Raw genomic sequence first — 24,957 nt, forward strand, 5'->3', positions numbered from 1 at the left:
GAAAAGTCTAGTCAGTCAATTAGGTGAAAGGGAAGAAAATACTACTTTACATCTCCTTCAAGGAGGCTAAATGGAATAAGGCTAAATTTACTTTGCAGATACGTTACCTGTTGTTACAGAAGCTGACAACTCTTGAGAGACAAGCTGGCAAATTCAGGTCACGCTTTTGTTTAACAGGATTGCCTCAGTTTCAAATTCAGTGTTAACACTGAAGTACTGTACATACAGATACTCTGAGTTACCAATCGTTAATGTCAGTGTTTAATGGGATGTGTTCATATATCACAGAAGGGTTTGGCTTGGAAGGGAACTTAAAGCCCATCCAGTCCCAACCCCGCTGCCACGGGCAGGGACACCTTCCACTAGCCCAGGTTGCCCAAAGGCCCGTCCAACCTGGCCTTGAACCCTTCCAGGGAGGGGGCAGCCACAGGTTCTCTGGGCAACCTGTGCCAGTGTCTCACCACCCTCACAGGGAGGAATTTCTTCCCGATACCTAAACTGAATATACCCGTATGTTGGTTTATTTTAGGATTGATAGTATAACGCAGAAGTAATTTTACTCTGTGGAGGCTTTTGTTCCTAGAGCTACAGAAGGTTCATGTTACCTCTTTGTAAATGTTTTTCTGCCTCTAGGCTGTGAACAACTTCAAAAATGGAACTGGTTACGCACAGAGGCTCTGTCAGCAGAGGCAGCAGCAGCAGCAGGCACCAGCACCTCCACCAGCACTCGTGGCTCTTACCCGTCCTGCTGCGCTGGTGGCTGCCACGGGACGTGCTCAATCTTCCCCCCTGTCAATCCGCGGTATGTGGGAAGAGAAGGTAAGTTTTCTTTCGCCTTATGCAGTGATTCTGGTGTTTTAGTAGAGGAAAGCGAATGAAGGAGGAGCATGGTGGCGAGCACTTCTTGTTCTCAACTTAGGCACATGTACCCGTGGGTGGTGACTCAACCACCTCCTTGGGCAGCCTGTTCGAATGCTTGACAAGCCTTTCAGTGGAGAAATGTTCCCCAATAGCTGATGTAAACCTCCCCTGGTGCAACTTGAGGCCGTTGCTTCTCCTCCTATCGCTTGTTACTTGGGAAAAGAGACCAACACCCACCTTGCTCCAAGGTCCTTTCAGGGAGTTGTAGAGAGTGAGGAGGTCTCCCCGCAGCCTCCTCTTCCCCAGGCTAAACACCCCCAGTTCCCTCAGCCGCTCCTCACAGGACTTGTTCTGTAGAGCCTTCGCCACCTTCGTTGCTCTTGTCTGGACGCACTCCAGCCCCTCAGTGTCTGTCTTGTAGTGAGGGGCCCAAAACTGAACACGGTATTCGAGGTGCGGCCTCACCAGAGCCGAGGACAGGGGGACCGTCGCTCCCCTGGTCCTGCTGCGATTTGTGACACAGCAGGGTGCCTTTGGCCTCCCTTGTCTAGGGAGGAGTTTGACAGAGCACAACGAGACTTAAAGAAGGAAGAGTGGGGGGTTGACTCAATGAAGTTGGGCTGTTTTTCATGCCTGTGTTTCGATGGCCTGTCGGACGGCAGTTACACTCGAGTGCATCTGACATCAGCAAAACTGACAGAGTGTTTGCTCCAATAGACTTTCTCGGTGCGGATGGTGAACATGCAAAACTAAACCAAGACGAATGTCATCCTGGAACTTCCCCTAAGACTTGCAGGAATTCTAAACTGGTTTTGCTTAAATAGCATGTCCACCTTTGCATCTGCAAGCAGTATGCATTTCCTCCTATTGGCCATGTTGTTTCTTGGTGTCTTTTTTGTAATAAAGGTCAAGCTATAATTGTATAGTAAAGGTCAAACTTATTTTAACAGGGAAAAGAAGAAGTCCAGACTTGATGAGTTTACAGATGATTCTGCTCAGGAACAGATGGAATCTAAAAAGACTCCAAAGGAGCGCAGGCGTTTGTTTTCCAGGTAACTGCTTTACATGTCTGTAACGGAGACGCTGGCTGTCTAGAGGAATCGGGAGGATCTGCACTGCCCCTCTCCAGATGGATTGGGTGATTCCAGGGGTTAGGAGGGAGAGGAGTTCCATATGTAGGTTACTAGCTCAACTAGGTCAGAGGTTACAGTTGACTGAGAGTTACAACTTGGCAGCAGTTGCTGAGGAGCAGGTGTCTCTTTTACTAAAGCTTCTCTCTGCAGTGACACCCTTCACCTCCTGACAGCCGTGAGGAGGCCAGAACCTGAAGAGGTCTAGTTGCTGGATTTTCTGCGTCTCCCTGTTCTGATTGTAACCGTTACCTCAAAGCACTTGGGAGGAGATATGGGAGAGAAATTGTCTTCAGCTCCTCTTTTGTTTATCTCCTGTGGGTACACGGGGAGATGTTAAGCTGGACTGCAAACCGGTGGCTTTCCTAGGAATTGCTTGACGTTGATCAATTTTTCTTAGGAACTAAAAGATCAGACTTGTTTGTGAGGAAATCTTAAATGGGTGAAGGACTTTGAGAGGAGGAACGATGCTAATGAACATATGCGGAAGAATGTGAAATGGTTCTTTAAACAATAATGAAAGAAAAACTTGTGAAGACAAAACTGGGGTAGCTGATGTTTCCTGTGCGCAGAATTCACTTGGGCAGGAGTCTGAATAGCTCTCTCTTAGTAATGCTGTCAGCATCTCTCCTGGAGTAATGGCGTTGAGTCCTATTACTAGAGGCTGACTTCAGAAGCTTTTAGAAATGACTTTTCCTGCAGTGCAGTCACTGCCCTTGGTTAGAGCCAGAGGTATGTGAAAATTTTGCTAGGACCTCTGGGCTAGAAGTATGGATCAAGTGGTCCTGTATGTAAGATTGCACTTACAGGTATTCTGCATCCTGTAGAAACTGCCGAATCAGTAGTGACGTTGAGTAGATGAAGCTGGCATTGTCAAGCTGACCTGTACTGTCTTCAGGCTAAACGGGGTTTTCTTGCCGTTTGATACTGCGCTGTAGCCATTAAGAGTTGCAGTTTCTGCATCTTACTGCACCAAAATAGTTGTGGAGTAGTGAAAAATGTTCCCGTAGCAGTAGAGGGCAGCACACGCCCCCTGAAATCAATCAAGGGCTGTGGTGTTACATGTGATAGAAGCCCGTGGAAATGGAGGTTCCCTTCCTGTATGTTTTTGCACTAACAAAGCAGTGGCTGTTCTGTCTTGTAAGCAGAAACTGTTACATGTTGACAAGTTCTTCAATTTGCAGTAGTAGTATGTCAGCAGCTCAAAGCAGCTTTGACAGAAGCATATGGAGAGTCAAAAACCAAAACAAATTTGGAGGAAAAAAATGGGGAGAGTGACTGTTTAGAATTCACTTTTTTTATTGACAGCAGTGCTGTCAATATAGTAAACTTTGCTGTTTCCACCCCCCCCCCACCCCCCCCCCCAGGTGTGTTTAGGAGAGTATTAGAGGATTCAGCCCTCTCACGAGCACCAACCAACAAAAACTGTGTCTTCACCTCGGGAACACGAGCGGTTACCCCTGGAAGCTACCGACCGAGACTCGCAGAAAGGCAAGTACCTTTCATCTTCTTGGACAACGTTTAGCACTTTTAAAATGACTATTACAGGGAGAAGCTATCACATAGTTTGCCCCTCCTCCCCACTTTTTAAATTTAAATGTTGATAAAAGATAGCGTATTACAAAGAGCATAAAAACACTTCAGTAATTTTCCCCCGTCTCTCTCTCTCTCTGTATACATGTAAACACAAATATATATATAGTGTCACACACGTCGTGACTACCTGTATCGATTGTAGGTGGCAAAGGTACAAACGGGCTGTTAACCCCATGTGTGCTTTCCTGAGATACACAACATAGGTCTTGCATCTACTTGTTCTTCAAGATCAAGATTTGTGTAGCCTAGTTTTAAGGGTCCTAAGGTAGGAATGTAGTTTCAATTCCCCATCAGGCCGTGCAGGCACTCTTATGGGGCTGTTTATTGCATCTGGATCATTTGTTTCCACACTGCTTCAGGCTGTGTTGCCAGAAACCAGGGGGTAGAGTGCTGGAGAATTCGTAAAGCTCTTCAAAGTGGATGCAGCTGTTGGATGCTCGGCAGCCTTTGGTTCAGCTCCCTTTTGCTTGGTAGATAGACTGTCCTAGTTCATGTTCAAGGGATCAAACCAAAGCAAAGCAAAACAAACCCTAAAGAAAGGCTGGTGTTAAAACTTCTCATTGGTGTCCGTGGTGACTCTGCTTTCACCAGCAAGTGCTGCTGTGTACACTCAATTAAACTGGGAGCTGCCCATGCCTGCTTGCGTAGATCTGAGTCCTCGTGTTAGGGTAAATGTTCTTTTGGCTGCATCTGTTCTCGCGTGATGTAAAAACGTGACAGATATTGGGAGCAACTGTTTAGGAGAATTACTATAAAGGAAGGAATTGCTGGTTTTATTTTGTCATGATGGACAAAAAAATAACTGATTGTAAGTCATGTCCGCTGCAGCTTATGCTTCCACAATACACTGCTCAGCTGATTTCTGTGTGCAAATGGCTTTGGAGGGGAATCCCAGGTGCGTGCTGTTGCTCTAGGGAGAAGCAGGCTGCAGCATGGGCTCAGAGGGCCAGGAGGTGCTTTGCCTTCATGTCACCAGAAGGAGAACGAGGAGTTGAAGAAGGGGCTCGAGAGCCAGAGACTGCAAGGAAGTTGCTGTACGAGATCCTTTTGCCTTGCTCTGTCTGACAGAAAAGCTGCCTCCTGCTCGCTGGGCCTTAGCCCGAAACACTGTGAGCACTCCTTGCTTGAGCCTGTGAGAGGGGAGAGGGTCCTTCCTCTGCCAGGGAGTGTGCTACTGTGGGCTGGCTTGTTCTGAATAGGTGATGGGCAGTTGTCGTGTTGGGATTGCATGGTGACAATCTATACTGTTGACTCCCTGAACGGTTTTTCATTTCTGTCCCCGTTTCCTTCTCCAGCTATTTTTAATACATCGATTAAAACCACAAAGTTTTAAACCTACATTTGACTGGAACATCATCTGTCGGTTTTGGCTGCAAACATTTTATTTCCTAAAAATAAGTCGCCTTTTCATCCGAACACTTAAAAGATTTCTAGCCAGTGTAGTACTATTGTATTGGGGTGTTTTTAACAAGTTTCTCGACGTGTTTCAGTGTGTGCACTTAATTTCTACTTCACTTAGTATTTTGAAAACAGTCTTAAGCTGAACAGGGGTTTCATGCTTGGGAGAGAAAAAGAGCAGATCTTGACTCGAAAGCAGCTTTTCAAAGGGAAAGGTGAACTGTTTTGTTTCTTTTTGGATTGTTATTCCGGTAGCACAAACATCTTGTTTTCTCAGGATTTTGTTACCTCTGGAAAAAAAAACCCTTGGTGTTGCTTCGCTTCCTCCTTCTCTGGTTGGCTTGTTTGTTGTTGGTTTGTTGTTTGTGTTGTTTTGTTTTTTTTTTTTCCTCACTCCCTCCAGAGGAAGTGCTCAGACTGTTATCTTTTAGGAAGACGTTTTAATTTGTGACTCAGAGATCTGCAGAAGTCACTAAAAACATTTTCTGTGCATCCGAACGCTCTTTTTATCCTTTATAATATGAAAGGAAAGATTTTTAACCTTCATCGGAGAATACAAAGTACTCCAGATGGGTGTGGTTTGCTTTCTATTCGGTGTTCCTGTAGCCTGTTGCTTTGGAAGTGCAGGTAATAAGCTTTTCAGTTGAGTAAAGGAGTGCTGGTGCTTTTTTGTTTTTCTGCCCCTAGAAATCTAGTGCTTAATCGTGCTGCGCTGTGCTGTAGAAGTTGTGGACGCTGTGCTGTTCTCCAGAATGCCCCTTAGGCTGCCGCTGCAAGTAGGTCATTGAAAATAATAACCTTAGGCTTTAAAAATATGGAAAAGTTAACGATGCATAAAGTTTAGAGTGGTTCCCTTCAGGTTTTTGGGTTGGTTTGGGTTTTTTTTTCCTTCTTTAAGATGGCACTGGTTGCAGTGATCTTAGTTTACTACGTGCCTAACTGTCTTAGTGTGGACGTGGATCCTTCCTGCCTGCTATTTCAGTTTACTGGCAGACATACTTACGAGAGCTGTTTGGCGTTGTGGAGTGTATGTATGTATGTGTATAAAGATGCATGTAAATGTGTATGAAAATAAAAAGACCCACAGTGCCCTCCCCACATCCTTAGTTTTTCCTGACCTGTACTTCAGCGTTAGCAAGATTTTAAAGTGACCCAAGTGTTGCTATTGCAAATGTTTCCATGTTTGTCGAACTATTGTGATGAAATAAATTTAAAAAGTCATCAAAGCACTGAACGTTTTGTTGCTTGGCCTGCAATTGTACAGCTTTTCCCTGTCTACTATCTATTCCTTTTTTCAGGATTCGCTGTATATTTTTACCATATGAAATGGAAAGAGATTTCTGTCTTACTGTTGGCTTTTGATAGGTATTTTTTCCTTGGGGAATTGCCCAGCAATTAAGCCACAGACTTTGGAATTCAGTTGATGGACAGTTTGCATGTCTGTGTCCAAATATTGATGCTAAGAAGCCATCGTACAGTTCATGTTGATAACTTTATGAAAAGCCTCCCTTTTTACCCGAGGAGCCGTCCTCTTCCTCTTCCTCCTCCTCCTCCTCCTCCTCCTCAGATAATCCTATTCCAGAGGAGCTCTTATGTTTCATTTGTAAAGAAATCATGACCAGCGCACTTGTTACTCCCTGCTGTGGAAACAGTTATTGTGACGAATGTAAGTGTTACTCCCATGTTTGTTAAAACCTGTTCTGATGATTCTGATTATAGCCAGGTATTAGAACAGCGTGACTGGAATGTGAGGAACATACATGCCCAGCGTGTCATCAGGCAGATGTTTCTCGTGGTGCTTTAATTGCCAGCAAGTGCCTCCGTCCAGGTAATGCAGTGACTTTTAGATAAACTGTTTGTAAGAAAAGTCTAGTCAGTCAATTAGGTGAAAGGGAAGAAAATACTACTTTACATCTCCTTCAAGGAGGCTAAATGGAATAAGGCTAAATTTACTTTGCAGATACGTTACCTGTTGTTACAGAAGCTGACAACTCTTGAGAGACAAGCTGGCAAATTCAGGTCACGCTTTTGTTTAACAGGATTGCCTCAGTTTCAAATTCAGTGTTAACACTGAAGTACTGTACATACAGATACTCTGAGTTACCAATCGTTAATGTCAGTGTTTAATGGGATGTGTTCATATATCACAGAAGGGTTTGGCTTGGAAGGGAACTTAAAGCCCATCCAGTCCCAACCCCGCTGCCACGGGCAGGGACACCTTCCACTAGCCCAGGTTGCCCAAAGGCCCGTCCAACCTGGCCTTGAACCCTTCCAGGGAGGGGGCAGCCACAGGTTCTCTGGGCAACCTGTGCCAGTGTCTCACCACCCTCACAGGGAGGAATTTCTTCCCGATACCTAAACTGAATATACCCGTATGTTGGTTTATTTTAGGATTGATAGTATAACGCAGAAGTAATTTTACTCTGTGGAGGCTTTTGTTCCTAGAGCTACAGAAGGTTCATGTTACCTCTTTGTAAATGTTTTTCTGCCTCTAGGCTGTGAACAACTTCAAAAATGGAACTGGTTACGCACAGAGGCTCTGTCAGCAGAGGCAGCAGCAGCAGCAGGCACCAGCACCTCCACCAGCACTCGTGGCTCTTACCCGTCCTGCTGCGCTGGTGGCTGCCACGGGACGTGCTCAATCTTCCCCCCTGTCAATCCGCGGTATGTGGGAAGAGAAGGTAAGTTTTCTTTCGCCTTATGCAGTGATTCTGGTGTTTTAGTAGAGGAAAGCGAATGAAGGAGGAGCATGGTGGCGAGCACTTCTTGTTCTCAACTTAGGCACATGTACCCGTGGGTGGTGACTCAACCACCTCCTTGGGCAGCCTGTTCGAATGCTTGACAAGCCTTTCAGTGGAGAAATGTTCCCCAATAGCTGATGTAAACCTCCCCTGGTGCAACTTGAGGCCGTTGCTTCTCCTCCTATCGCTTGTTACTTGGGAAAAGAGACCAACACCCACCTTGCTCCAAGGTCCTTTCAGGGAGTTGTAGAGAGTGAGGAGGTCTCCCCGCAGCCTCCTCTTCCCCAGGCTAAACACCCCCAGTTCCCTCAGCCGCTCCTCACAGGACTTGTTCTGTAGAGCCTTCGCCACCTTCGTTGCTCTTGTCTGGACGCACTCCAGCCCCTCAGTGTCTGTCTTGTAGTGAGGGGCCCAAAACTGAACACGGTATTCGAGGTGCGGCCTCACCAGAGCCGAGGACAGGGGGACCGTCGCTCCCCTGGTCCTGCTGCGATTTGTGACACAGCAGGGTGCCTTTGGCCTCCCTTGTCTAGGGAGGAGTTTGACAGAGCACAACGAGACTTAAAGAAGGAAGAGTGGGGGGTTGACTCAATGAAGTTGGGCTGTTTTTCATGCCTGTGTTTCGATGGCCTGTCGGACGGCAGTTACACTCGAGTGCATCTGACATCAGCAAAACTGACAGAGTGTTTGCTCCAATAGACTTTCTCGGTGCGGATGGTGAACATGCAAAACTAAACCAAGACGAATGTCATCCTGGAACTTCCCCTAAGACTTGCAGGAATTCTAAACTGGTTTTGCTTAAATAGCACGTCCACCTTTGCATCTGCAAGCAGTATGCATTTCCTCCTATTGGCCATGTTGTTTCTTGGTGTCTCTTTTGCAATAAAGGTCAAGCTATAATTGTATAGTAAAGGTCAAACTTATTTTAACAGGGAAAAGAAGAAGTCCAGACTTGATGAGTTTACAGATGATTCTGCTCAGGAACAGATGGAATCTAAAAAGACTCCAAAGGAGCGCAGGCGTTTGTTTTCCAGGTAACTGCTTTACATGTCTGTAACGGAGACGCTGGCTGTCTAGAGGAATCGGGAGGATCTGCACTGCCCCTCTCCAGATGGATTGGGTGATTCCAGGGGTTAGGAGGGAGAGGAGTTCCATATGTAGGTTACTAGCTCAACTAGGTCAGAGGTTACAGTTGACTGAGAGTTACAACTTGGCAGCAGTTGCTGAGGAGCAGGTGTCTCTTTTACTAAAGCTTCTCTCTGCAGTGACACCCTTCACCTCCTGACAGCCGTGAGGAGGCCAGAACCTGAAGAGGTCTAGTTGCTGGATTTTCTGCGTCTCCCTGTTCTGATTGTGACCGTTACCTCAAAGCACTTGGGAGGAGATATGGGAGAGAAACTGTCTTCAGCTCCTCTTTTGTTTATCTCCTGTGGGTACACGGGGAGATGTTAAGCTGGACTGCAGACCGGTGGCTTTCCTAGGAATTTCTTGACGTTGATCAATTTTTCTTAGGAACTAAAAGATCAGACTTGTTTGTGAGGAAATCTTAAATGGGTGAAGGACTTTGAGAGGAGGAACGATGCTAATGAACATATGCGGAAGAATGTGAAATGGTTCTTTAAACAATAATGAAAGAAAAACTTGTGAAGACAAAACTGGGGTAGCTGATGTTTCCTGTGCGCAGAATTCACTTGGGCAGGAGTCTGAATAGCTCTCTCTTAGTAATGCTGTCAGCATCTCTCCTGGAGTAATGGCGTTGAGTCCTATTACTAGAGGCTGACTTCAGAAGCTTTTAGAAATGACTTTTCCTGCAGTGCAGTCACTGCCCTTGGTTAGAGCCAGAGGTATGTGAAAATTTTGCTAGGACCTCTGGGCTAGAAGTGTGGATCAAGTGGTCCTGTATGTAAGATTGCACTTACAGGTATTCTGCATCCTGTAGAAACTGCCGAATCAGTAGTGACGTTGAGTAGATGAAGCTGGCATTGTCAAGCTGACCTGTACTGTCTTCAGGCTAAACGGGGTTTTCTTGCCGTTTGATACTGCGCTGTAGCCATTAAGAGTTGCAGTTTCTGCATCTTACTGCACCAAAATAGTTGTGGAGTAGTGAAAAATGTTCCCGTAGCAGTAGAGGGCAGCACACGCCCCCTGAAATCAATCAAGGGCTGTGGTGTTACATGTGATAGAAGCCCGTGGAAATGGAGGTTCCCTTCCTGTATGTTTTTGCACTAACAAAGCAGTGGCTGTTCTGTCTTGTAAGCAGAAACTGTTACATGTTGACAAGTTCTTCAATTTGCAGTAGTAGTATGTCAGCAGCTCAAAGCAGCTTTGACAGAAGCATATGGAGAGTCAAAAACCAAAACAAATTTGGAGGAAAAAAATGGGGAGAGTGACTGTTTAGAATTAAATTTTTCTTTTTTTTTTTTTTTATTTTTTGTATTGTGGGGTTTTTTTGAGGTCCAAGGTTCCCTTGCTCTAGAAGTTCATATACGTACTGCGAGGGAAGATCACGTTCTTCCCGCCCCTGCTCCTGACTCAGGGATTTTCTCTAATTAGTACTTTGCCTGTGCTGTTGAATTCTAACTCAATTGAGTTTATATTGAGTTTACTTGTAGTAATACAAGTCACCTTTTTTTTACATTTAATGAAAATATTAAGACATGATTTCAAAGAATAACCAACATAGGGTAGAGGGAAACCTGGCTTGGTGTGTCTTTAATTAGGTGTGTTGCATATTACAAGCCATGTCAGGTCACTGGAAATGAACTTGGTTGGTCAATACAGCAGACAGCTCACTTCTATGTTTTCTTTCTCATACTGTATGCCTCAGAAAGCTCAAGAAATGAAAGATAAGAAAAAATCAGGAAAGGTTCAAAGAGGCAATGGTTATTAAAGACATACACCTTAAGAAAATACGCCACAGGTTAGTTGCAGGAGTTTTTGGCGAAGAAATAGCAGCAGGTTGCTGACAAACTCGTGATGCAGCAAGTAGATTCCCTCTCCATGTTTTAAGGTTTCTTGGTCCTTGAAATGAGACCTGAGAGGACTCTGTGGGTTTTTTCCTCCTCCAGCTCCAAAGTAAGCTCTTTATCACTTCATCATAACGTCGCTGCCACGCAGCTTTGCAGAATGAAGGGGACATGGGGACACCAAGGTGGCTGTTGGGGACATTCCCATCCATGAGATGTCCCCCACGTTGATGTCTCATTATCTTGAGGGACCCCAAGGTGGCTCTTAGTGATGTCCCCATCCTCGGGGTGTCCCCCCCGTTGACACCCCATGACCTCGAGGACCCCAAGCTGGCACTTGGGGCCATCCCCATCCCTGGGGTGCTCCCCACTTTGATGCCCCACGACTGGGAGGGGACCAGGGTGTCCCCAGGGTGTCTGTGGTGACGTCTCCATCCCTGGAGTGTCCCCAACATTGACACCTGTCACCTTACAGGGTAATTTGGCAGAAAATAAACCCCCTTGCGTCCCAGTTTATCCTCAGGTGTCAGAGGGGCTGGGGGCAGCTACGTTTAGATTCTGAGTGATACCAACTTGTCACTGTTCTTGTCACTTGCTCCTTCCAACCTCCACCCTCCCGCGTGACTCTGGGCTTGGGTTTCCCTCCTAAAGCAACTGGACTCAGCCCTGACGCCCACTGGGAAGGGTGCTGGGACAAGGGATGATCCCAAACCGCTCTGCCGGGGTCCTTACTTCTCCATGCAGGAACAGGAACGACGCAACACCAATATGATGATCAGATCGTCTGTTTATTTCCCAATCCTGGTTACATTTATATTCTACTAAGTTCCGTACACGCGCTCATCTATCTTCTAATAGGCTACAGGTTATCTGCACGCGCTGTTCGTGCGCCTCTACAAGCATTTGCATTGGTTAATTGCAATTAGTACGTAAAGCCCAAAACTTGCCAAAAACTCCCTTATCTCATACCCTGTTTTGCTCAGACTTGTGTGCTTTTGCTGACCACAGATGTTTCTCACTTCTCTGCTATCTTGTGTGTTTTTGCCAGCCTTATTTTGCTGGCCTTGTCTTCATCCTTGCATTCTTCTGCCTGCACTAACTTCCCTCCAGCGTGGCCCAGACTCCTACACCGCTCCCTGAGGATTCATCTCAGAACAACAGCTCCCCACTCCAGAATATCTTGTGGCAGACTCAGTCGCAAGAGAGAAAAGATCTTTTTATTGTAGACAGCAACCGCGGTGGCCCCGGAGTCACAGTGTTTCATGCAGGGAGAATGAATCGGCACCTGCAACAACAGAGTCAGAAAGCTCTGGTGAATCCATGACGGCAGGAAGAGGCAGGGTTTTGTTGCCCTCTCTCTGGGGAACACCGTTTATGAGGAATTGCTTACAGCCCAGAGGAGAGAGCCGTTGCTGGCATTGGCTATGGGCATGCACCTGGGCTGCCTGACCTGCTGCACCTTCCTGCATCTTTTCGCTGCCCCTCCAGCGCCTGTGGAAGGAGGGCTGGGGCCCCCCTGGCCAGGCTGGCTGACCTGGGTGGGCCGGGGCAGCGTGCCATCCTCCTCCTCCTCCTCCTCCTCCTCCTCCCCCTCCTCCTTCTCCTCCTCCTCCTCCTCCTTCTCCATCCTCCTCCTCCCCCACCTCCTGCTGCTGCTGCTCCCTCCTGACCTGGGTGGGCCGGGGCAGCGTGCCCCCCGCCTCCTCCTCCTCCTCCTCCTCCTCCTCCTCCTCCTCCTCCTCCTCTTCTTCCTCCTCCTCCTCCTCTTCCTCCTGCTGCTTCTGCTGCTCCCTCCTGCTGCAAACGGAAAGAGAGAAGAGCCCGTCAGTGGATGCCGCCAGGCCAGCACTCCCGGAGCCTGCCCTGCCCTGCCCTGCCCTGCCTGCAGCGCGTTGCTGAGCGGTGCGGCAGGACGGGCAGGGAGCCGGCAGCTGGAACCATGGCTCCGGCTCAACAGCTCCGGCTCGGGGGCTCCTGAGAGTCGGCGTGTCCGTGGGACAGCCTGGCCCAGCCCTGGCCCTCTCCTCCTCCAGGCTGTGGGCAGCACCAGAGGCTGCATGTCCCTGCAGAACCACGTCCAGCGGCTGGTGCAGGCGCTGTCCTTCCTCCTCCGGCTGACGTCCTCTCTCAGGCTGCCCAACCTGCACAGGGACACTTAAGGGACAAGGGAGGACAGCCCAGCTGCTTGCAGGAGGGGTCTTTCTTTCCCAAACTCACCTGGTGAGAGGCAAAGTCCCCCTTTGCTGCTCGATGGGACCGTCGGAGGCCCTTGCTTGAGATCAACCTGCAAGAACCAGGCTGCACTTAAGAGAGCAACGCCGCAGCAGAAAGGGCCACCAGCCCACCATCCTACTGCTCGCCCATCCCTGCACCCCGGCACAGCCAGAGGGGAAAGGCAGCCATTCTCCCCTCTGCCTGTCCCTCCACCAGCCTCTCCAGGCTCCTGGTGCTGAACAGCCTCCACTGGGCAAGAGAGCAGCAGTGGCAGAAGGGGAACAGCGATGCCTGTGCTGCTCGGCAGGAGGAGCAGTGCTGGGGACAGCGCCCGGGCCAGAGAGATACTCACGGCATGGCGGCAGCTCCGCTCCTTCTCCAGGAGTTGGAGTGACGGGACGAGGGTCACTCGGGGTTTCTTGGCTCCTTCTGGTGTCCTGTGTACCGGGAAGGGACAGGGAGAGAGCTGGGTGAGCCCCAAGCTGCCTCGGCATAGAAAGCTGGTCATCCATGGTGCTGTCACCACTTTGACCGTCCTCCCCGTTCCTTCTCCCTCCCCCAGATTCCTGTGACCTCGTACGGTACGGAGTGTCCCCGTGCTCAGCTGGGGTCAGCTCTCCTGGCAGCCCTGCGCCCTCCCAGCTTCCTGTGCAGAGCCTGGGAAAATGAAAAATCCTTGACTTAGGACGAGCACTACTTAGCACCGACTATAGCATCAGCATGTTATCAGCATCATTCTCCTACTAAATCCAAAGTACAGCACTGGACCAGCTCCTAGGAAGAAAACTAACTCTGTCCCAGCCAGAACCAGCACAGGCATCTGCCTTCTTTGGTGCTCTGCTGCTCTTCTCTGCGCACTGCCAGGGCGGGTCTGGCTTCCCCTTCACGCACCCGTTGGGGAGCTGAGGCGAGAGCTGGGTGAGGACAGCCACCCCCCACGTGCTTCCTCATCCTCAGGCTGAAAAAATGCCACCTCCAGGCCCCAGTTACCTTGATGGCCTCCAGGGGAGTCCAACAGCCTCCAGTGGTACTCGCTGGTCTCTGGCGGTCCTCGGTGGTCCTTGGCGGTCCTCAGTGGTCCTTGGGGTTCTGCGGCGGTCCTCGGGCATCCTCGGTGGTCCTCAGTGGTCCTCGGTGGTCCTTGACGTTCCTCGGTGGTCCTCAGGGGGCTCCAGCAGTCCTCGGTGGTCCTCGGTGGGCTCCAACAGGCTCCAAGGGACTCCTCCCGGCACTATGGCGCTGCCAGACAGAAAATGGCAGCCCCTCTCCTTGCCTCTTTGGGCTTAGGGCAGAGGAGATGGCCCCCGTTATGAGGGGAGGGGGTGGGGGTGGGAAAGCCGGGCTCATCTGCGGCTTGATGTGATGAGCTTACCGGGTGTCGGAGTGGCTGGTCCCCTCGGGGCTAGCACCAGTTGAGGGGGGGGGGGGGGGGGGGGGCGCTATTGGGAGGCCGGCCGAGAGCCCCCCCGCGCCCTGTGGCGCTTTGGGCACCCGGCCATGGTGCTGCAGTGCCCCATCAGCCCTGCAGGAGATGGATCCACCTCCATCGGCTCCTCCTCTTCTCGAGGTGGATCCACCTGCATGGGCTCCTCCTCTTCTTGAGGAGGATCCACCTCCATGGGCTCCTCCTCCACTTGAGGAGGATCCACCTCCATGGGCTCCTCCTCCGCTCGAGGAGGATCCACCTCCATGGGCTCATGGCCCCGCTGTGGCAGGTCAACCTCCATGGGCTCAACTGACCTGCCAGAGCTGCTGCTGCTCCCATCAGCCCTCTTGCGTTTTTGGGGCTGGGGAGCCATCCTCACTGGTTCAAAGAACCTTTTTTTTGCTCGTCCCACTGTCTGTGGGCTCCTCTACAAATCACACCTGCTGCCACAAGCTCGATTGCACAGCGAGCTGTGGGCCAGCTGCAGGGGTTGTGTAATGGGCAGCTGCTGACGTCACCAACGATCACTGCTGGGATTGGCCCCTGAGGCCCAGGTGAGGGCCCCTGAAGCCCAGGTGAAGGCCCCTGAGGCCCAGGTGTCCCCTGAGGCCCTGAAGGCCCCGTGCCAGGCACCATTTTCTTGCCAGAGAGCAGGGCTGCCCCTCGGGCACCGGGACGGCCTCCAGCTCCCCTGGTGTGCCCTGGGCTCCAGCCCCCTGCTCAGGCCAGACCTGGGGTCCTCTCAACGGGCCAGTGGCCCACAGTGTGCCGGCAGGGCTGGGGAGTCTCCATCACCCTCCAACCACTGGGCTGCTGTGAGTGGCACCGTCCCCAGAGCTGACAGGAGCAGAGAGGGGCAGATGGAAGGAGAGGGCCTGGCGTCCTCTGGGCTGCTGCGCAGGGGGGACGGGAGGCGTCCGCTGTAGGGCCACCGAGGTCCTTGGGGCCTGGAGGAGGGGTTTGGCTCTGAGGCTGGGAAGGCCCGTGGGGGATGGCTGTCCCCGGCTCATTGTGGCCTCAGCTGCCGAAGGGGCGGGTGAAGGTGAAGCCGGAGCTGCCCCGGCCTTGCACAAAGAACGGCTGCAGGTCAGCTGTGAGTCCAGACAAGCATATGGGACTGATTTGATCTTGGCTACGGGCTCTTCAGGGGAGTGCTCAGGGCGAAGGCTGTGGTGGTGGGTTTGTGTGTGGCGGGGTTTGGTAGCAGGAGAGGGGCTACAGGGGTGGCTGCTGTGAGAAGCTTCTGGAAGTCAGACCTGCCTCTGGCCAAGGCCGAGCCGATTAGTGACGGTGGCTGCGCCTCTGGATTAAGATACTGAAGAAGGGAAACCTGGGAGGAGGAGGGGAGTGAGGGAAATACCTCTGCAAACACCGAGGTCAGAGCAGCTAAAGGAGGAGGGGGAGGTGCGCTGCGGCAGAGACTCCCCTCAGCCCGTGGGGAGAGGGCAGGCTGTGCCCACAGCCCATGGCCATCAGTGGTGGAGCAGATGCCCTCCTGCAGCCCAGGGAGGACCCCACGCCAGAGCATTTTCTACCTCCTGCGAAATGCCTGGCTGTATATTTCAACAGTGGTAGAATTCACAAACCTCTTTTTCATTAAATAGAGCTAAAAATACGATCCATGGTTCAGATGGCCATCAAATACTCTTCAAAATTTCTCAGAATTCGGGGGTGAAATTACAAGTTTAGGAGGTACTTCTCTGGGAAACAGACTTTTGAACAGGGGCTCTACACACTCGTCACTGAAGTCACAGGTTTGTTCACAAAAGACAGTGGGGTGACTTCAACGGAAATAATTTCTTCAGCTGGTTTCCCAAACTCTGTAGGCAGTGTCATTTTACTACAGAAAGTTATTCTTAAACCTAGCAAAGAGAATCCATACAACACTCTTCACGTAAACTGAATGTCTATGTGTATCTATTTTTAAAGATATATTTTTTAATTTTTTAAAATGTAGTTAAACTGTTGAATGTATCTCACTCAGAGATGCGAGATTCATAGGGAAGGAATGAATTGCGCATTCCCGGAGAGTGAGAGAACGACCTACTCTCACGTGCGCACTCCGCAAACTGCTGTGCTAGTTCTCAGGCAGCCCCAAGCTGCTCCTCACTTTCCCCTGCCCTTCAGGCTGGCTGGCAGGGCTGCCTGTTCATGCTTCCTAACTCGGTTTCAGTCTGAGTAAGCCACAGGAACCTCAACAATACAAGAAGTAGGGCTTTGTTAGTCATAGCAGCCTTACCTGAGATAGCCAAGGAGCACTCCCTTCGCCAGCTCTGCTGGCAGACACTGCAGGAGAGGAACTTTGGGCAGAGGTTTTGTGACAAGCACTCCCTGGCGACATGTTTCATCAGAAGATTTCCTTTTGGGGGTAACTGAAGGTGGTTTTGAATCAGTTTCGATCAACAAACATTTGCTTCTTAATATGTGTCATCACTGCAAGTCCATTGCGCTTGCAAATACCGAATAGCAAGGAATCAATTTGCTGGCCAGAAGCAGAGGTTGCAGTCAGAAAAAGAGAAGGGCTGTGACCAAAGTGAAATTCCTTGTGGTGGTTGGTTATTAAGAATTGCTGAAGGTCTTTCTATAGCTGTCTAGTGATCCTTGAAAAATATTTCCTACAGATGTTCCTAACTGGGTGCCTAAGACTGCTGCAGCTATTGAAGAGGAAAGGGCAATAAAGGAAATATGCTACAAATCTGGTAAGTCCAAACTTAGTCACTCTTTCCTAAACAGCAGTGCTGTCAATATAGTAAACTTTGCTGTTTCCACCCCACCCCATCCCCCCCCACCCCCCCCCCCAGGTGTGTTTAGGAGAGTATTAGAGGATTCAGCCCTCTCACGAGCACCAACCAACAAAAACTGTGTCTTCACCTCGGGAACACGAGCGGTTACCCCTGGAAGCTACCGACCGAGACTCGCAGAAAGGCAAGTACCTTTCATCTTCTTGGACAACGTTTAGCACTTTTAAAATGACTATTACAGGGAGAAGCTATCACATAGTTTGCCCCTCCTCCCCACTTTTTAAATTTAAATGTTGATAAAAGATAGCGTATTACAAAGAGCATAAGAACACTTCAGTAATTTTCCCCCGTCTCTCTCTCTCTCTGTATACATGTAAACACAAATATATATATAGTGTCACACACGTCGTGACTACCTGTATCGATTGTAGGTGGCAAAGGTACAAATGGGCTGTTAACCCCATGTGTGCTTTCTTGAGATACACAACATAGGTCTTGCATCTACTTGTTCTTCAAGATCAAGATTTGTGTAGCCTAGTTTTAAGGGTCCTAAGGTAGGAATGTAGTTTCAATTCCCCATCAGGCCGTGCAGGCACTCTTATGGGGCTGTTTATTGCATCTGGATCATTTGTTTCCACACTGCTTCAGGCTGTGTTGCCAGAAACCAGGGGGTAGAGTGCTGGAGAATTCGTAAAGCTCTTCAAAGTGGATGCAGCTGTTGGATGCTCGGCAGCCTTTGGTTCAGCTCCCTTTTGCTTGGTAGATAGACTGTCCTAGTTCATGTTCAAGGGATCAAACCAAAGCAAAGCAAAACAAACCCTAAAGAAAGGCTGGTGTTAAAACTTCTCATTGGTGTCCGTGGTGAGTCTGCTTTCACCAGCAAGTGCTGCTGTGTACACTCAATTAAACTGGGAGCTGCCCATGCCTGCTTGCGTAGATCTGAGTCCTCGTGTTAGGGTAAATGTTCTTTTGGCTGCATCTGTTCTCGCGTGATGTAAAAACGTGACAGATATTGGGAGCAACTGTTTAGGAGAATTACTATAAAGGAAGGAATTGCTGGTTTTATTTTGTCATGATGGACAAAAAAATAACTGATTGTAAGTCATGTCCGCTGCAGCTTATGCTTCCACAATACACTGCTCAGCTGATTTCTGTGTGTAAATGGCTTTGGAGGGGAATCCCAGGTGCGTGCTGTTGCTCTAGGGAGAAGCAGGCTGCAGCATGGGCTCAGAGGGCCAGGAGGTGCTTTGCCTTCATGTCACCAGAAGGAGAACGAGGAGTTGAAGAAGGGGCTCGAGAGCCAGAGACTGCAAGGAAGTTGCTGTACGAGATCCTTTTGCCTTGCTCTGTCTGACAGAAAAGCTGCCTCCTGCTCGCTGGGCCTTAGCCCGAAACACTGTGAGCACTCCTTGCTTGAGCCTGTGAGAGGGGAGAGGGTCCTTCCTCTGCCAAGGAGTGTGCTACTGTGGGCTGGCTTGTTCTGAATAGGTGATGGGCAGTTGTCGTGTTGGGATTGCATGGTGACAATCTATACTGTTGACTCCCTGAACGGTTTTTCATTTCTGTCCCCGTTTCCTTCTCCAGCTATTTTTAATACATCGATTAAAACCACAGAGTTTTAAACCTACATTTGACTGGAACATCATCTGTCGGTTTTGGCTGCAAACATTTTATTTCCTAAAAATAAGTCGCCTTTTCATCCGAACACTTAAAAGATTTCTAGCCAGTGTAGTACTATTGTATTGGGGTTTTTTTTAATAAGTTTCTCGATGTGTTTCAGTGTGTGCACTTAATTTCTACTTCACTTAGTATTTTGAAAACAGTCTTAAGCTGAACAGGGGTTTCATGCTTGGGAGAGAAAAAGAGCAGATCTTGACTCGAAAGCAGCTTTTCAAAGGGAAAGGTGAACTGTTTTGTTTCTTTTTGGATTGTTATTCCGGTAGCACAAACATCTTGTTTTCTCAGGATTTTGTTACCTCTGGAAAAAAAACCCCTTGGTATTGCTTCGCTTCCTCCTTCTCTGGTTGGCTTGTTTGTTGTTGGTTTGTTGTTTGTGTTGTTTTGTTTTTTTTTTTTCCTCACTCCCTCCAGAGGAAGTGCTCAGACTGTTATCTTTTAGGAAGACGTTTTAATTTGTGACTCAGAGGTCTGCAGAAGTCACTAAAAACATTTTCTGTGCATCCGAAGGCTGTTTATCCTTTATAATATGAAAGGAAAGATTTTTAACCTTCATCGGAGAATACAAAGTATTCCAGATGGGTGTGGTTTGCTTTCTATTCGGTGTTCCTGTAGCCTGTTGCTTTGGAAGTGCAGGTAATAAGCTTTTCAGTTGAGTAAAGGAGTGCTGGTGCTTTTTTGTTTTTCTGCCCCTAGAAATCTAGTGCTTAATCGTGCTGCGCTGTGCTGTAGAAGTTGTGGACGCTGTGCTGTTCTCCAGAATGCCCCTTAGGCTGCCGCTGCAAGTAGGTCATTGAAAATAATAACCTTAGGCTTTAAAAATATGGAAAAGTTAACGATGCATAAAGTTTAGAGCAGGGTAGTCGTCAGGTTAAAATCGTTTCATGCTTATTATGACGTGCACAGTGATGGTTCCCTTCAGGTTTTTGGGTTGGTTTGGGGTTTTTTTTCCTTCTTTAAGATGGCACTGGTTGCAGTGATCTTAGTTTACTACGTGCCTAACTGTCTTAGTGTGGACGTGGATCCTTCCTGCCTGCTATTTCAGTTTACTGGCAGACATACTTACGAGAGCTGTTTGGCGTTGTGGAGTGTATGTATGTATGTGTATAAAGATGCATGTAAATGTGTATGAAAATAAAAAGACCCACAGTGCCCTCCCCACATCCTTAGTTTTTCCTGACCTGTACTTCAGCGTTAGCAAGATTTTAAAGTGACCCAAGTGTTGCTATTGCAAATGTTTCCATGTTTGTCGAACTATTGTGATGAAATAAATTTAAAAAGTCATCAAAGCACTGAACGTTTTGTTGCTTGGCCTGCAATTGTACAGCTTTTCCCTGTCTACTATCTATTCCTTTTTTCAGGATTCGCTGTATATTTTTACCATATGAAATGGAAAGAGATTTCTGTCTTACTGTTGGCTTTTGATAGGTATTTTTTCCTTGGGGAATTGCCCAGCAATTAAGCCACAGACTTTGGAATTCAGTTGATGGACAGTTTGCATGTCTGTGTCCAAATATTGATGCTAAGAAGCCATCGTACAGTTCATGTTGATAACTTTATGAAAAGCCTCCCTTTTTACCCGAGGAGCCGTCCTCTTCCTCTTCCTCCTCCTCCTCCTCCTCCTCCTCAGATAATCCTATTCCAGAGGAGCTCTTATGTTTCATTTGTAAAGAAATCATGACCAGCGCACTTGTTACTCCCTGCTGTGGAAACAGTTATTGTGACGAATGTAAGTGTTACTCCCATGTTTGTTAAAACCTGTTCTGATGATTCTGATTATAGCCAGGTATTAGAACAGCGTGACTGGAATGTGAGGAACATACATGCCCAGCGTGTCATCAGGCAGATGTTTCTCGTGGTGCTTTAATTGCCAGCAAGTGCCTCCGTCCAGGTAATGCAGTGACTTTTAGATAAACTGTTTGTAAGAAAAGTCTAGTCAGTCAATTAGGTGAAAGGGAAGAAAATACTACTTTACATCTCCTTCAAGGAGGCTAAATGGAATAAGGCTAAATTTACTTTGCAGATACGTTACCTGTTGTTACAGAAGCTGACAACTCTTGAGAGACAAGCTGGCAAATTCAGGTCACGCTTTTGTTTAACAGGATTGCCTCAGTTTCAAATTCAGTGTTAACACTGAAGTACTGTACATACAGATACTCTGAGTTACCAATCGTTAATGTCAGTGTTTAATGGGATGTGTTCATATATCACAGAAGGGTTTGGCTTGGAAGGGAACTTAAAGCCCATCCAGTCCCAACCCCGCTGCCACGGGCAGGGACACCTTCCACTAGCCCAGGTTGCCCAAAGGCCCGTCCAACCTGGCCTTGAACCCTTCCAGGGAGGGGGCAGCCACAGGTTCTCTGGGCAACCTGTGCCAGTGTCTCACCACCCTCACAGGGAGGAATTTCTTCCCGATACCTAAACTGAATATACCCGTATGTTGGTTTATTTTAGGATTGATAGTATAACGCAGAAGTAATTTTACTCTGTGGAGGCTTTTGTTCCTAGAGCTACAGAAGGTTCATGTTACCTCTTTGTAAATGTTTTTCTGCCTCTAGGCTGTGAACAACTTCAAAAATGGAACTGGTTACGCACAGAGGCTCTGTCAGCAGAGGCAGCAGCAGCAGCAGGCACCAGCACCTCCACCAGCACTCGTGGCTCTTACCCGTCCTGCTGCGCTGGTGGCTGCCACGGGACGTGCTCAATCTTCCCCCCTGTCAATCCGCGGTATGTGGGAAGAGAAGGTAAGTTTTCTTTCGCCTTATGCAGTGATTCTGGTGTTTTAGTAGAGGAAAGCGAATGAAGGAGGAGCATGGTGGCGAGCACTTCTTGTTCTCAACTTAGGCACATGTACCCGTGGATGGTGACTCAGCCACCTCCTTGGGCAGCCTGTTCGAATGCTTGACAAGCCTTTCAGTGGAGAAATGTTCCCCAATAGCTGATGTAAACCTCCCCTGGTGCAACTTGAGGCCGTTGCTTCTCCTCCTATCGCTTGTTACTTGGGAAAAGAGACCAACACCCACCTTGCTCCAAGGTCCTTTCAGGGAGTTGTAGAGAGTGAGGAGGTCTCCCCGCAGCCTCCTCTTCCCCAGGCTAAACACCCCCAGTTCCCTCAGCCGCTCCTCACAGGACTTGTTCTGTAGAGCCTTCACCACCTTCGTTGCTCTTGTCTGGACGCACTCCAGCCCCTCAGTGTCTGTCTTGTAGTGAGGGGCCCAAAACTGAACACGGTATTCGAGGTGCGGCCTCACCAGAGCCGAGGACAGGGGGACCGTCGCTCCCCTGGTCCTGCTGCGATTTGTGACACAGCAGGGTGCCTTTGGCCTCCCTTGTCTAGGGAGGAGTTTGACAGAGCACAACGAGACTTAAAGAAGGAAGAGTGGGGGGTTGACTCAATGAAGTTGGGCTGTTTTTCATGCCTGTGTTTCGATGGCCTGTCGGACGGCAGTTACACTCGAGTGCATCTGACATCAGCAAAACTGACAGAGTGTTTGCTCCAATAGACTTTCTCGGTGCGGATGGTGAACATGCAAAACTAAACCAAGACGAATGTCATCCTGGAACTTCCCCTAAGACTTGCAGGAATTCTAAACTGGTTTTGCTTAAATAGCACGTCCACCTTTGCATCTGCAAGCAGTATGCATTTCCTCCTATTGGCCATGTTGTTTCTTGGTGTCTCTTTTGCAATAAAGGTCAAGCTATAATTGTATAGTAAAGGTCAAACTTATTTTAACAGGGAAAAGAAGAAGTCCAGACTTGATGAGTTTACAGATGATTCTGCTCAGGAACAGATGGAATCTAAAAAGACTCCAAAGGAGCGCAGGCGTTTGTTTTCCAGGTAACTGCTTTACATGTCTGTAACGGAGACGCTGGCTGTCTAGAGGAATCGGGAGGATCTGCACTGCCCCTCTCCAGATGGATTGGGTGATTCCAGGGGTTAGGAGGGAGAGGAGTTCCATATGTAGGTTACTAGCTCAACTAGGTCAGAGGTTACAGTTGACTGAGAGTTACAACTTGGCAGCAGTTGCTGAGGAGCAGGTGTCTCTTTTACTAAAGCTTCTCTCTGCAGTGACACCCTTCACCTCCTGACAGCCGTGAGGAGGCCAGAACCTGAAGAGGTCTAGTTGCTGGATTTTCTGCGTCTCCCTGTTCTGATTGTGACCGTTACCTCAAAGCACTTGGGAGGAGATATGGGAGAGAAATTGTCTTCAGCTCCTCTTTTGTTTATCTCCTGTGGGTACACGGGGAGATGTTAAGCTGGACTGCAAACCGGTGGCTTTCCTAGGAATTGCTTGACGTTGATCAATTTTTCTTAGGAACTAAAAGATCAGACTTGTTTGTGAGGAAATCTTAAATGGGTGAAGGACTTTGAGAGGAGGAACGATGCTAATGAACATATGCGGAAGAATGTGAAATGGTTCTTTAAACAATAATGAAAGAAAAACTTGTGAAGACAAAACTGGGGTAGCTGATGTTTCCTGTGCGCAGAATTCACTTGGGCAGGAGTCTGAATAGCTCTCTCTTAGTAATGCTGTCAGCATCTCTCCTGGAGTAATGGCGTTGAGTCCTATTACTAGAGGCTGACTTCAGAAGCTTTTAGAAATGACTTTTCCTGCAGTGCAGTCACTGCCCTTGGTTAGAGCCAGAGGTATGTGAAAATTTTGCTAGGACCTCTGGGCTAGAAGTATGGATCAAGTGGTCCTGTATGTAAGATTGCACTTACAGGTATTCTGCATCCTGTAGAAACTGCCGAATCAGTAGTGACGTTGAGTAGATGAAGCTGGCATTGTCAAGCTGACCTTTACTGTCTTCAGGCTAAACGGGGTTTTCTTGCCGTTTGATACTGCGCTGTAGCCATTAAGAGTTGCAGTTTCTGCATCTTACTGCACCAAAATAGTTGTGGAGTAGTGAAAAATGTTCCCGTAGCAGTAGAGGGCAGCACACGCCCCCTGAAATCAATCAAGGGCTGTGGTGTTACATGTGATAGAAGCCCGTGGAAATGGAGGTTCCCTTCCTGTATGTTTTTGCACTAACAAAGCAGTGGCTGTTCTGTCTTGTAAGCAGAAACTGTTACATGTTGACAAGTTCTTCAATTTGCAGTAGTAGTATGTCAGCAGCTCAAAGCAGCTTTGACAGAAGCATATGGAGAGTCAAAAACCAAAACAAATTTGGAGGAAAAAAATGGGGAGAGTGACTGTTTAGAATTCACTTTTTTTATTGACAGCAGTGCTGTCAATATAGTAAACTTTGCTGTTTCCACCCCCCCCCCACCCCCCCCCCCAGGTGTGTTTAGGAGAGTATTAGAGGATTCAGCCCTCTCACGAGCACCAACCAACAAAAACTGTGTCTTCACCTCGGGAACACGAGCGGTTACCCCTGGAAGCTACCGACCGAGACTCGCAGAAAGGCAAGTACCTTTCATCTTCTTGGACAACGTTTAGCACTTTTAAAATGACTATTACAGGGAGAAGCTATCACATAGTTTGCCCCTCCTCCCCACTTTTTAAATTTAAATGTTGATAAAAGATAGCGTATTACAAAGAGCATAAAAACACTTCAGTAATTTTCCCCCGTCTCTCTCTCTCTCTGTATACATGTAAACACAAATATATATATAGTGTCACACACGTCGTGACTACCTGTATCGATTGTAGGTGGCAAAGGTACAAACGGGCTGTTAACCCCATGTGTGCTTTCCTGAGATACACAACATAGGTCTTGCATCTACTTGTTCTTCAAGATCAAGATTTGTGTAGCCTAGTTTTAAGGGTCCTAAGGTAGGAATGTAGTTTCAATTCCCCATCAGGCCGTGCAGGCACTCTTATGGGGCTGTTTATTGCATCTGGATCATTTGTTTCCACACTGCTTCAGGCTGTGTTGCCAGAAACCAGGGGGTAGAGTGCTGGAGAATTCGTAAAGCTCTTCAAAGTGGATGCAGCTGTTGGATGCTCGGCAGCCTTTGGTTCAGCTCCCTTTTGCTTGGTAGATAGACTGTCCTAGTTCATGTTCAAGGGATCAAACCAAAGCAAAGCAAAACAAACCCTAAAGAAAGGCTGGTGTTAAAACTTCTCATTGGTGTCCGTGGTGACTCTGCTTTCACCAGCAAGTGCTGCTGTGTACACTCAATTAAACTGGGAGCTGCCCATGCCTGCTTGCGTAGATCTGAGTCCTCGTGTTAGGGTAAATGTTCTTTTGGCTGCATCTGTT

This window comes from Strix aluco, chromosome 4, assembly GCF_031877795.1.
Source record: "Strix aluco isolate bStrAlu1 chromosome 4, bStrAlu1.hap1, whole genome shotgun sequence".
In the NCBI taxonomy this organism is placed as follows: domain Eukaryota; kingdom Metazoa; phylum Chordata; class Aves; order Strigiformes; family Strigidae; genus Strix; species Strix aluco.